Source organism: Moschus berezovskii, chromosome 9, assembly GCF_049115385.1.
Source record: "Moschus berezovskii isolate FMDL1 chromosome 9, NW_MosBer_1.0, whole genome shotgun sequence".
In the NCBI taxonomy this organism is placed as follows: Eukaryota; Metazoa; Chordata; class Mammalia; order Artiodactyla; family Moschidae; genus Moschus; species Moschus berezovskii.
In genome coordinates, this window is record NC_142468.1 from 106,843,009 (window position 1) to 106,854,606 (window position 11,598).

The window sequence follows — 11,598 nt, forward strand, 5'->3', positions numbered from 1 at the left end:
GCATCAGTCCTTCCAATGAATATCCAGGGCTGATTTCCTTTAGGATAGACTGGTTTGATCTCCTTGTAGTCCAAGGGACTCTCAAGAGTTTTCTCAAACACAACAGTTCAAAAGCATCAATTCTTCAGTGCGTAGCTTTCTTTATGGTCCATCTCTCAGGTCCGTACAAGACTACTGGAAAGACCAAGCTTTGACTATGGTTTTGCCAGACCTTTGGTTTTTCCAGACCTTTGTCAGTAATGTCTCTGCTTTTTAATATGCTGACTAGGTTGGTCTTACCTTTTCTTCCAAGGAGCAAGCTTCTTTTAATTTCATGGCCACAATTACCATCTGCAGTGATTTGAGAGCCCAAGAAAATAAAATCTGTCACTATTTTCATTGTTTCCCCATCTATTTGCCAGGAAGTGATGGGACCAGATGCCATTATCTTCATTTTTTCAATGCTGACTTTTAAACTAGCTTTTTGTTTGTTTGGTTTTTTGTTTTTAAAATAATTTTTTTTTCAGTTTTATTTATTTATTTACTTTACAATATTGCATTGGTTTTTCCATACATTGGCATGAATCCAACACGGGTGTACATGTGTTCCCCATCCTGAACTCCCCTCCCACTCCCCTCCCCATCCTATCCCTCTGAGTCATCCCAGTGCACCAGCCCCGAGCATCCTGTATCATGCATCGAATCTGGACTGGGGATTCCTTTCACATGTGATAATTTACATGTTTCAATGCCATTCTCCCATAACATCCTGCCCTCCCCTTCTCCCACAGAGTCCAAAAGACTGTTCTATACATCTGTGTCTCTCTTGCCGTCTTGTATACAAGGTTATCATTACAATCTTTCTAAATTCCATACATATGCGTTAGTATCCTGTATTGGTGTTTTTCTTTCTGACTTACTTCATTCTGTACTATAGGCTCGTTTCATCCATCTCGTTAGAACTGATTCAAATGTATTCTTTTTAATGGCTAAGTAATATTCCATTGTGTATATGTACCACAGCTTTCTTATCCATTCGTCTGCTAATGGACCTCTAGGTTGCTTCTATGTCCTGGCTATTATAAATAGTGTTGTGATAAACATTGGGGTACACGGGTCTCTTTCAATTCTGGTTTCCTCGGTGTGTATGCCCAGCAGTGGGATTGCTGGGTCATATGGCAGTTCTATTTCCAGTTTTTGAAGGAATCTCCACGCTGTTCTCCATAGTGGCTGTTCTAGTTTGCATTCCCACCAACAGTGTAAGAGGGTTCCCTTTTCTCCACACCCTCTCCAACATTTATTGCTTGTGGACATTTGGATGGCAGCCATTCTGACTAATGTGAAATGGTACCTCATTGTGGTTTTGATTGGCATTTCTCTGATAATGAGTGATGTTGAACATCTTTTCGTGTGTTTGTTAGCCATCTGTATGTCTTCTTTGGAGAAATGTCTGTTTAGTTCTTTAGCCCACTTTTTGATTGGGTCATTTATTTTTCTGGAATTGAGTTGCAGGAGTTGCTTGTACATTTTTGAGATTAATTCTTTGTCCATTGCTTCATTTGCTGTTATTTTCTCCCATTCTGAAGGCTGTCTTTTCACCTTGCTTATGGTTTCCTTTGCTGTGCAGAAGATTTTAATTTTAATTAGGTCCCATTTGTTTATTTTTACTTTTATTTCCAGTACTCTGGGAGGTGGGTCATGGAGGATCCTACTGTGATTTATGTCAGAGAGTGTTTTGCCTATGTTTTCCTCTAGGAGCTTTATGGTTTCACTTTTAGATCTATAATCCATTTTGAGTTTATTTTTGTGTATGGTGTTAGGGAGTATTCTAGTATCATTCTTTTACAAGTGGTTGACCAGTTTTCCCAACACCACTTGTTAAAGAGATTGTCTTTCCTCCATTGTATATTCTTGCCTCCTTTGTCAAAGATAAGGTGTCCATAGGTGTGTGGATTTATCTCTGGGCTTTCTATTTTGTTCCATTGATCTATATTTCTGTCTTTGTGCCAGTACCATACTGTTTTGATGACTGTGGCTTTGTAGTAGAGACTGAAGTCAGGCAGATTTATTCCTCCAGTTCCATTCTTCTTTCTCAAGATTGCTTTGGCTATTCGAGACTTTTGTGTTTCCATACAAATTGTGAAATTATTTGTTCTAGTTTTCTGAAAAATACCGTTGGTAGCTTGATAGGGATTGCATTGAATCTATAGATTACTTTGGGTAGTATACTCATTTTCACTATATTGATTCTTCCGATCCATGAACACGGTATATTTCTCCATCTATCTGTGTCCTCTTTGATTTCTTTCACCAGTGTTTTATAGTTATATATATATAGGTCTTTTGTTCCTTTAGGTAGATATATTCCTAAGTATTTTATTCTTTTTGTTGCAATGGTGAATAGAATTGTTTCCTTAATTTCTCTTTCTGTTTTTCTCATTATTAGTGTATAGGAATGCAAGGGATTTCTGTGTGTTGATTTTATATCCTGCAACTTTATTATATTCATTGATTAGCTCTATTAATTTTCTGGTGGAGTTTTTAGGGTTTTCTGTGTAGAGGATCATGTCATCTGCAAACAATGAGAGTTTTACTTCTTCTTTTCCAATCTAGATACCTTTTAATTCTTTTTCTGCTCCAATTGCTGTGGACAAAACTTCCAGAACTATGTTGAATAGTAGTGGTGAGAGTGGGCACCCTTGTCTTGTTTCTGACTTTAGGGGAAATTCTTTCAGTTTTTCACCATTGAGGATAATGTTTGCTGTGGGTTTGTCATATATAGCTTTTATTATGTTGAGGTATGTTCCTTCTGTTCCTGCTTTCTGGAGGGTTTTTATCATAAATGGATGTTGAATTTTGTCAAAGACTTTCTCTGCATCTATTGAGATAATCATATGATATTTATTTTTCAGTTTGTTAATGTGGTGTATTACATTGATTTGCAGATATTGATGAATCCTTGCATTCCTGGGATAAAGCCCACTTGGTCATGATGTATGATCTTTTTAATATGTTGTTGGATTCTGTTTGCTAGAACTTTGGTCAGGATTTTTTCATCTATGATCATCAGTGATATTGGCCTGTAGTTTTCTTTTTGGGGGGCATCTTTGTCAGGTTTTGGTATTAGGGTGGTGGTGGCCTCATAGAATGAGTTTGGAAGTTTACCTTCCTCTGCAATTTTCTGGAAGAGTTTGAGTAGGATAGGTGTTAGCTCTTCTCTAAATTTTTGGTAGAATTCAGCTGTGAAACCATCTGGTCCTGAGCTTTTGTTTGTTGGAAGATTTCTGATTACAGTTTCAATTTCCGTGCTTGTGATGGGTCTGCTAAGATTTTCTATTTCTTCCTGGTTCAGTTTTGGAAAGTTGTACTTTTCTAAGAATTTATCCATTTCTTCCAAGTTGTCCATTTTATTTGCATATCAGATCAGTTCAGTTCAGTTCAGTTCAGTCGCTCAGTCGTGTCCGAATCTCTGCGACCCCATGAACCACAGCACGCCAGGCCTCCCTGTCCATCACCAACTCCTGGAGTACACTCAAACTCATGTCCACAGAGTCGGTGATGCCATCCAGCCATCTCATTCTCCGTCGTCCCCTTCTCCTCCCGCCCCCAACCTTTCCCAGCATCAGAGTCTTTTCCAGTGAGTCAACTCGTCGCATGAGGTGGACAAAGTATTGGAGTTTCAGCTTTAGCATCAGTCCCTCCAATGAACATCCAGGATTGATCTCCTTTAGAATGGACTGGTTGGATTTCCTTGCAGTATAAGGGACTCTCAAGAGTCTTCTCCAACACCACAGTTCAAAAGCATCGATTCTTCGGCGATCAGCTTTCTTCACAGTCCAACTCTCACATCCATACATGTCCACGGGAAAAACCATTGCCTTGACTAGACGGACCTTGGTCGGCAAAGTAATGTCTCTGTTTTTTAATATACTATCAAGGTTGGTCATAACTTTCCTTCCAAGAAGCAAGCGTCTTTTAATTTCATGGCTGCAATCAGCATCCGCAGTGATTTTGGAGACCAAAAAAATAAAGTCTGACACTGTTTCCACTGTTTTTCCATCTATTTCCCATGAAGGGATGGGACCAGATGCCATGATCTTTGTTTTCTGAATGTTGAGCTTCAAGCCAACCTTTTCACTCCCCTCTTTCACTTTCATCAAGAGGCTTTTGAGTTCCTCTTCACTTTCTGCCATATAGTTGCTGATAATAGTCTCATGATCCTTTGTGTTTCTGTGTTGTCTGTTGTGATCTCTCCATTTTCATTTCTAATTTTGTTGATTTGATTTTTCTCCCTTTGTTTCTTGATGAGTCTGGCTAATGGTTTGTCAATTTTATTTAACTTCTCAAAGAACCAGCTTTTGACTTTGTTGATCTTTAAGCCAGCTTTTTCACTCTCCTCTTTCACTTTCATCAAGAAGCTTTTTAGTTCCTCTTCGCTTTGCCATAAGGGTGGTGTCATCTGCATATCTGAGATTATTGATATTTCTCCCAGCACTCTTGATTTCAGCTTGTGCTTCATCCAGCCCAGCATTTCACATGATGTACTTTGCATATAAGTTAAATAAGCAGGATGACAATATACAGCCTTGATGCATTCCTTTCCCAATTTGGAACCAGTCTGTTGTTCATGTCCGGTTCTAACTGTTGCTTCCTGAGCTGCATACAGATTTCTCAGGAGGCAGGTAAAGTGGTCTGGTAGTCCTGTCTCTTTCAGAATTTTCCAATTTGTTGTGATTCACACAGTCAAAGCTTTAACGAAGTCAATGAAGTAGAAGTAGATGTTTTTCTGAAATTCTCTTGCTTTTTCTATGATCCAATGGATGTTGGCAATTTGATCTCCAGTTCTTCTGCCTTTTCTCAATATAACTTGAACATCTGGAAGTCACGGTTCATCTACTGTTGAACCCTAACTTTGAGAATTGTGAGCATTGCTTTCCTAGCGTGTTAGAAGAGTGAAATCATGCAGTAGTTTGAACATTCTTTGGCATTACCTTTCTTTGGGATTGGAATGAAAATTGACATTTTCCAGTCCAGTGGCCACTGCTGAGTTTTCCAAATTTTCTGGCCTATTGAGTGCAGCACTTTCACAGCATCATCATTTATTTGAAATAGCTCAACTGGAATATCATCACCTCCACTAGCTCTGTTTGTAGTGATGCTTCCTAAGGCCCACTTGACTTTGGACTCCAAGATGTCTGGCTCTAGGTGAGTGATCACACCATCATGGTTATCTGGGTCATTAATATCTTTTTTGTATAGTTTTTCTGTGCATTCTTGCCACCTCTTCTTAATGTCCTCTGCTTCTGTTAGGTCCATACCATTTCTGTCCTTTATTTTGTCCAATAAAATTTGCATGAAATATTCACTTGATATCTCTTATTTTCTTGAGCGGATATCTAGTCTTTCACATTCTGTTGTTTTCCTCTATATCTTTGCACTGTTCACTTAGGAAGGCTTTCTTATCTTTCCTTGCTGTTCCTTGAAACTATTTATTCATATGGATATAGCTTTCCTTTTCTCCTTTGCCTTTAGCTTCTCTTCTTTTCTCAGCTATTTGTAAGGCCTCCTCAGACAACCATTTTTTCCTTTTACATTTCTTCTTCTTGGGGATGGTTTTGATTACCACCTCCTGTACAATGTCACGAATTTCTATTTGTAGTTCTTCAGGCACTTTGTCTATCAGATCTAATCCCTTGAATCTATTTGTCACTTCCACTGTATAATCATAAGGGATTTGATTTAGGTCATGCCTAAATGGTTCCGTTTAAGTCTGAATTTTTCAATAAGGAGTTCATGATCTGAGCCACAGTCAGCTCCCAATCTTGTTTTACTGACTGTACAGAACTTTTCCATCTTTGCCTGCCAAGAATATAATCAATCCGATTTCTTTTTGACCATCTGATGATGTCCACATGTATAGTCATCTCTTGTGTTGTTGGAAAAGGGTGTTTGCTATGACCAGTACAATCTCTTTGCAAAACTCTGTTAGCCTTTGCCTTGTTTCATTTTGTACTCCAAGGCCAAACTTGCCTGTTACTCCAAGTGTCTCTTTATTTCCTACTTCTACATTTCAGTCCCCTGTCATGAAAACGACATTTTTTTTTTTTTTTTTTGGTGTTAGTTCTAGAAGGTTTTGTGGGTCTTCATAGAACCATTCATCTTCAGCTTCTTCAGCATTACTGGTCGGGACATAGACTTGGATTACTGTGATTTTGAATGACATTGTGAATGATTACTTTGGGCTAAAAAATCAGAACTGATACTTTGGGATAATAGTTTTATGACCAGTCTCACTAATTATGAATATTAAGGTGTGTATATATATAAATGCCCACATTAAAAGCAAAATTTGAGATGCATTTTTTATATTGTTGGATTTCTATTGCCCCTTCAGTTCCAGGTATGAGACTTTTTGTGCATTCATGCACCTTTATTTTACAAGTCCTTTACAATTTATGCTCCTTCCTCCCCCTTTCAACTCACCCCAGCTTTTAGCAGCATGTGTACATATTATCAATCAGATCTAGTCCCTTAAATCTATTTCTCACTTCCACTGCATAATCATAAGGGATTTGATTGAGGTCATATCTGAATGGTCTAGTGGTTTTCCCTACTTTCTTCAATTTAAGTCTGAACTTCGCAATAAGGAGTTCATGATCTGAGCCACAGTCAGCTCCTGGTCTTGTTTTCGCTAACTGTATAGAGCTTCTCCATCTTTGGTTGCAAAGAATATAATCAATCTGATTTCGGTGTTGACCATCTGGTGATGTCCATGTGTAGAGTCTTCTCTTGTGTTGTTGGAAGAGGGTGTTTGCTATGACCAGTGCATTCTCTTGACAAAACTCTATTAGCCTTTGCCCTGCTTCATTCCGTGCTCCAAGGCCAAATGTGCCAGTTACTCCAGGTGTTTCTTGACTTCCTACTTTTGCATTCCAGTCCCCTATAATGAAAAGGACATCTTTTTTGGGTGTTAGTTCTAAAAGGTCTTGTAGGTCTTCATAGAACCGATTAACTTACAAATAGCTGTAAAAAGAAGAGAGGCGAAAAGCAAAGGAGAAAAGGAAAGATATAAGCATCTGAATGCAGAGTTCCAAAGAATAGCAAGGAGAGATAAGAAAGCCTTCCTCAGTGATCAATGCAAAGAAATAGAGGAAAACAACAGAATAGGAAAAACAAGAGACCTCTTCAAGAAAATTAGAGATTCCAAGGGAACTTTTCATGCAAAGATGGGCTCGATAAAGGACAGAAATGGTATGGACCTAACAGAAGCAGAAGATATTAAGAAGAGGTGGCAGGAATACACAGAAGAACTGTACAAAAAAGATCTTCACGACCAAGATAGTCACGATAATGTGATCACTGACCTAGAGCCAGACATCTTGGAATGTGAAGTCAAGTGGGCCTTAGAAAGCATTACTACGAACAAAGCTAGTGGTGGTGATGGAATTCCAGTTGAGCTATTTCAAGTCTTGAAAGATGATGCTGTGAAAGCCCTGCACTCAATATGCCAGCAGATTTGGAAAACTCAGCAGTGGCCACAGGACTGGAAGAGGTCAGTCTTCATTCCAATCCCAAAGAAAGGCAATGCCAAAGAATGCTCAAACTACCGCACAATTGCACTCATCTCACACGCTAGTAAAGTCATGCTCAAAATTCTCCAAGCCAGGCTTCAGCAGTATGTAAACCGTGAACTCCCAGATGTTCAAGCAGGTTTTAGAAAAGGCAGAGGCACCAGAGATCAAATTGCCAACATCCGCTGGATCATGGAGAAAGCAAGAGAGTTCCAGAAAAACATCTATTTCTGCTTCATTGACTATGCCAAAGCCTTTGACTGTGTGGATCACAATAAACTGTGGAACATTCTGAAAGAGATGGGAATCCCAGACCACCTGACCTGCCTCTTGAGAAACCTGTATGCAGGTCAGGAAGCAACAGTTAGAACCGGTCATGGAACAACAGACTGGTTCCAAATAGGAAAAGGAGTGCGTCAAGGTTGTATATTGTCACCTTGCTTATTTAACTTATATGCAGAGTGCATCATGAGGAACGCTGGGCTGGAAGAAGCACAAGCTGGAATCAAGATTGCTGGGAGAAATATCAATAACCTCAGATATGCAGATGACACTACCCTTATGGCAGAAAGTGAAGAGGAACTCAAAAGCCTCTTGATGAAAGTGAAAGAGGAGAGTGAAAAGGTTGGCTTGAAGCTCAACATTCAGAAAACAAAGATCATGGCATCTGGTCCCATCACTTCATGGGAAATAGATGGAAAAACAGTGGAAACAGTGTCAGACTTTGTTTTTTTGGGCTCCAAAATCACTGCAGATGCTGATTGCAGCCATGAAATTAAAAGACGCTTGCTCCTTGGAAGGAAAGTTATGACCAACCTTGATAGTATATTAAAAAGCAGAGACATTACTTTGCCGACCAAAGTCCGTCTAGTCAAGGCAATGGTTTTTCCCGTGGTCATGTATGGATGTGAGAGTTGGACTGTGAAGAAAGCTGATCGCCGAAGAATCGATGCTTTTGAACTGTGGTGTTGGAGAAGACTCTTGAGAGTCCCTTATACTGCAAGGAGATCCAACCAGTCCATTCTAAAGGAGATCAATCCTGGATGTTCATTGGAGGGACTGATGCTAAAGCTGAAACTCCAATACTTTGGCCACCTCATGAGACGAGTTGACTCACTGGAAAAGACTCTGATGCTGGGAAAGGTTGGGGGCGGGAGGAGAAGGGGACGACGGAGAATGAGATGGCTGGATGGCATCACCGACTCTGTGGACATGAGTTTGAGTGTACTCCGGGAGTTGGTGATGGACAGGGAGGCCTGGCGTGCTGTGATTCATGGGGTCGCGGAGAGTCGGACACGACTGAGCGACTGAACTGAACTGAACTGTACATATTATGGGAACAGGAGGGCTTGACACAGAGATGTACAGTCAGGAAGAATGTATGTTCCATTCCATGTGGCAACAGTGTATTCCCTGCAAAAATGGGTAAGACCTGGAGAGGTTATGTGCTGTGCTTAGTTGCTAAGTCTGACTCTTTGCGACCCCAGGGACAGTAGCCCACCATCCTCCTCTGTCCATGGGGATTCTCAGGCAAGAATACTGGAGTGGGTTGCCATGTCCTTCTCCAGGGGATCTTCCCAACCCAGGGGTCGACCCCAGGTCTCTCGCATTGCAGGCAGATTCTTTACTGTCTGGGCCACCAGGGAAGCCAGGCAGGTTATGTAGTACCCCAAATTATTGCTATTAGCCATAGCACTAGATCACAGACATAGGAGGTTTGAAGCAAAGAGATAAGTATGAAAGGGGCTACAGGAAAGGGAGGGACAGGAGAGGGTTAGCTATTCTAGGATAACTATGCCATGAGTGTGTATTTCTTCATCCCCAGCAAATTCTAAAAGTAGGATTCCAATAGCTATAACCAAGCTATATCACAAATCTCAGAAATTGAGAAGAGTCTAGAGTGATAAATCAAATTGACTTCCTTAAGTTCCTTGACTTCCCATATCAAAACCTCCCCAATCCCACCTTGCACATCTTGGCCATGTCCTGGCTCCTAAACACACTACTTAGTATTTCACCTGTACTTCTAAGTGCCCATGCAGATACCTTGTGCTATGAATATCCACTCTACCCTTTCCTTGGACCTATCATACTCTAGAATCACCCCTATGCCCCATGCCTGGTTCTCTCATGCTCACCTCTACTCCACAGACTTTGTGTGAATTCCAAATGTAATTGTAGGTAGTGATATAAAATGATTCAAGACACATATTATGTGCCTAAGATGAAGTGAGGTTAAGAAATGACACAACCTGAAAGGCTGAAGAATCATTTTATGGACAATAAAAATAGAACCAGTGAGTTCTGGCAAATTCATCTCCCCCTCTTCTTTCTCTTTCTCTTTGTGGTGCCCACTATACCACCTTCCCATTCCCTCTCAACCTTTGCCATGCACATCTACTATGTTATCATATTTATTTCATTCTCTTGTTTGTAGATGAGTAGTCCTGGGAGCTGTGGTAAAAGGGATATTGCTTGTGGAACTGACTCAACTGCTTTAGGTGGCCACAGGTAAAATACTTATTTAATGATGATATGGCCCTGAGAAGAAAATGAGGAGCTCTAAAGTCTTTACAGTTTGACAACCCTTGAATAATTACTCATTATAATATGGAGAATTATTAATATTCTTATGTTAGTTTCCTTTTGCTTTATCTGGAAACATTACAGCTGGTAAATCAACTGACGGAATGAATCACTCTGTGGTGTCAGAGTTTGTGTTCCTGGGACTCACCAACTCCTGGGAGATCCAACTTCTCCTCTTTTTGTTCTCTTCTTTTTTTTATGTGGCAAGCATGTCGGGAAACTCCCTCATTTTGCTCACTGTTACAATGAACCCTCATTTACACTCTCCCATGTACTTTCTATTGGCCTACCTCTCCTTCATTGACCTGGGAGTTTCTTCTGTCATCTCTCCAAAGATGATTTATGACCTTTTCAGAAAACATAAAGTCGTCTCCTTTGGTGGCTGCATCACTCAAATCTTCTTCATCCACATCACTGGTGGTGTGGAGATGGTGCTGCTCATAGCCTTTAACAGATATGTTGTCATATGTAAGCCTCTCCACTATTTCACTATTATGAGTCGAAAAAAGTGTATTTTGCTCGTGGTTGCTGCATGGATAATTGGCTTGATTCACTCTATCGTTCAACTGGTTTTTGTTGCAAAATTGCCATTCTGTGGTCCTAATATAATAGACAGCTTTTACTGTGATTTTCCTCGATTTATCAAACTTGCCTGCACAGATGCCTGCACAGGCTGGAGTCCATGGTCACAGCCAACAGTGGATTCATATCCCTGGGGTCATTCTTCATATTGATTGTCTCCTACATTTTTATCCTCATCAGTGTTCGGAAACACTCTTCAGGTAGCTCATCTAAGGCCCTCTCCACTTTGTCAACTCATGTCATGGTGGTGATTTTGTTCTTCGGTCCTTGCATCTTTGTTTACATCTGGCCTCATCCCACATCACACCTAGACAAATTCCTTGCTGTTTTTGATGCAGTTCTCACTCCTTTTTTCAATTCAATCATCTATACATTCAAGAACAAAGAAATGAAAATGGCAATGTGGAAACTATGCAGTCACTTTATTATTTATAGAAGAATTTCTTAAATGCCAAAAGTATTATGAAGTCTCTTTACTGACTTGAAGTAAAATTAAATTTCTATTAATATCAGGTGTTTCCAAGTTTTTTATTTATATTTAAGTGTCCAGATTAAAATGGCATTATTCTTTTAAAAATGTTAACTGATAAATTGTGTTGCTGCCTCTGGTTGGATGAAGCATGTGGTGTGGTAAATAGTGTCTTCTGGAGAAGGCCAAATGCTTGTCTCTGAGGATACATTAACCTTGATGAATTTACTATGGTTTAGACTTCAAAATTGAGTCTCTTCAGTATCAGGGTGGTTTATATAAGGGAATGCTGATTGACACTAAGTAAATTGATAATAGATGAAACTACGTACCTCTAGATGCCCGTTTATTAGTCACCAAAAAAAAAAAAAATCAGTCAAGTGGCCTGAATTTCCATTTAGGTGTAATTCA

At 39.8% G+C, this 11,598-nt stretch overlaps 1 pseudogene; it reads left to right on the forward strand.

Annotated features, from left to right (window-relative positions):
- Positions 1-10,240: 10,240 nt before the first annotated feature.
- On the forward strand, positions 10,241-11,166 carry LOC129563408 (olfactory receptor 4F3/4F16/4F29-like; annotated as a pseudogene).
- The last annotated feature ends 432 nt before the right edge of the window (positions 11,167-11,598 follow it).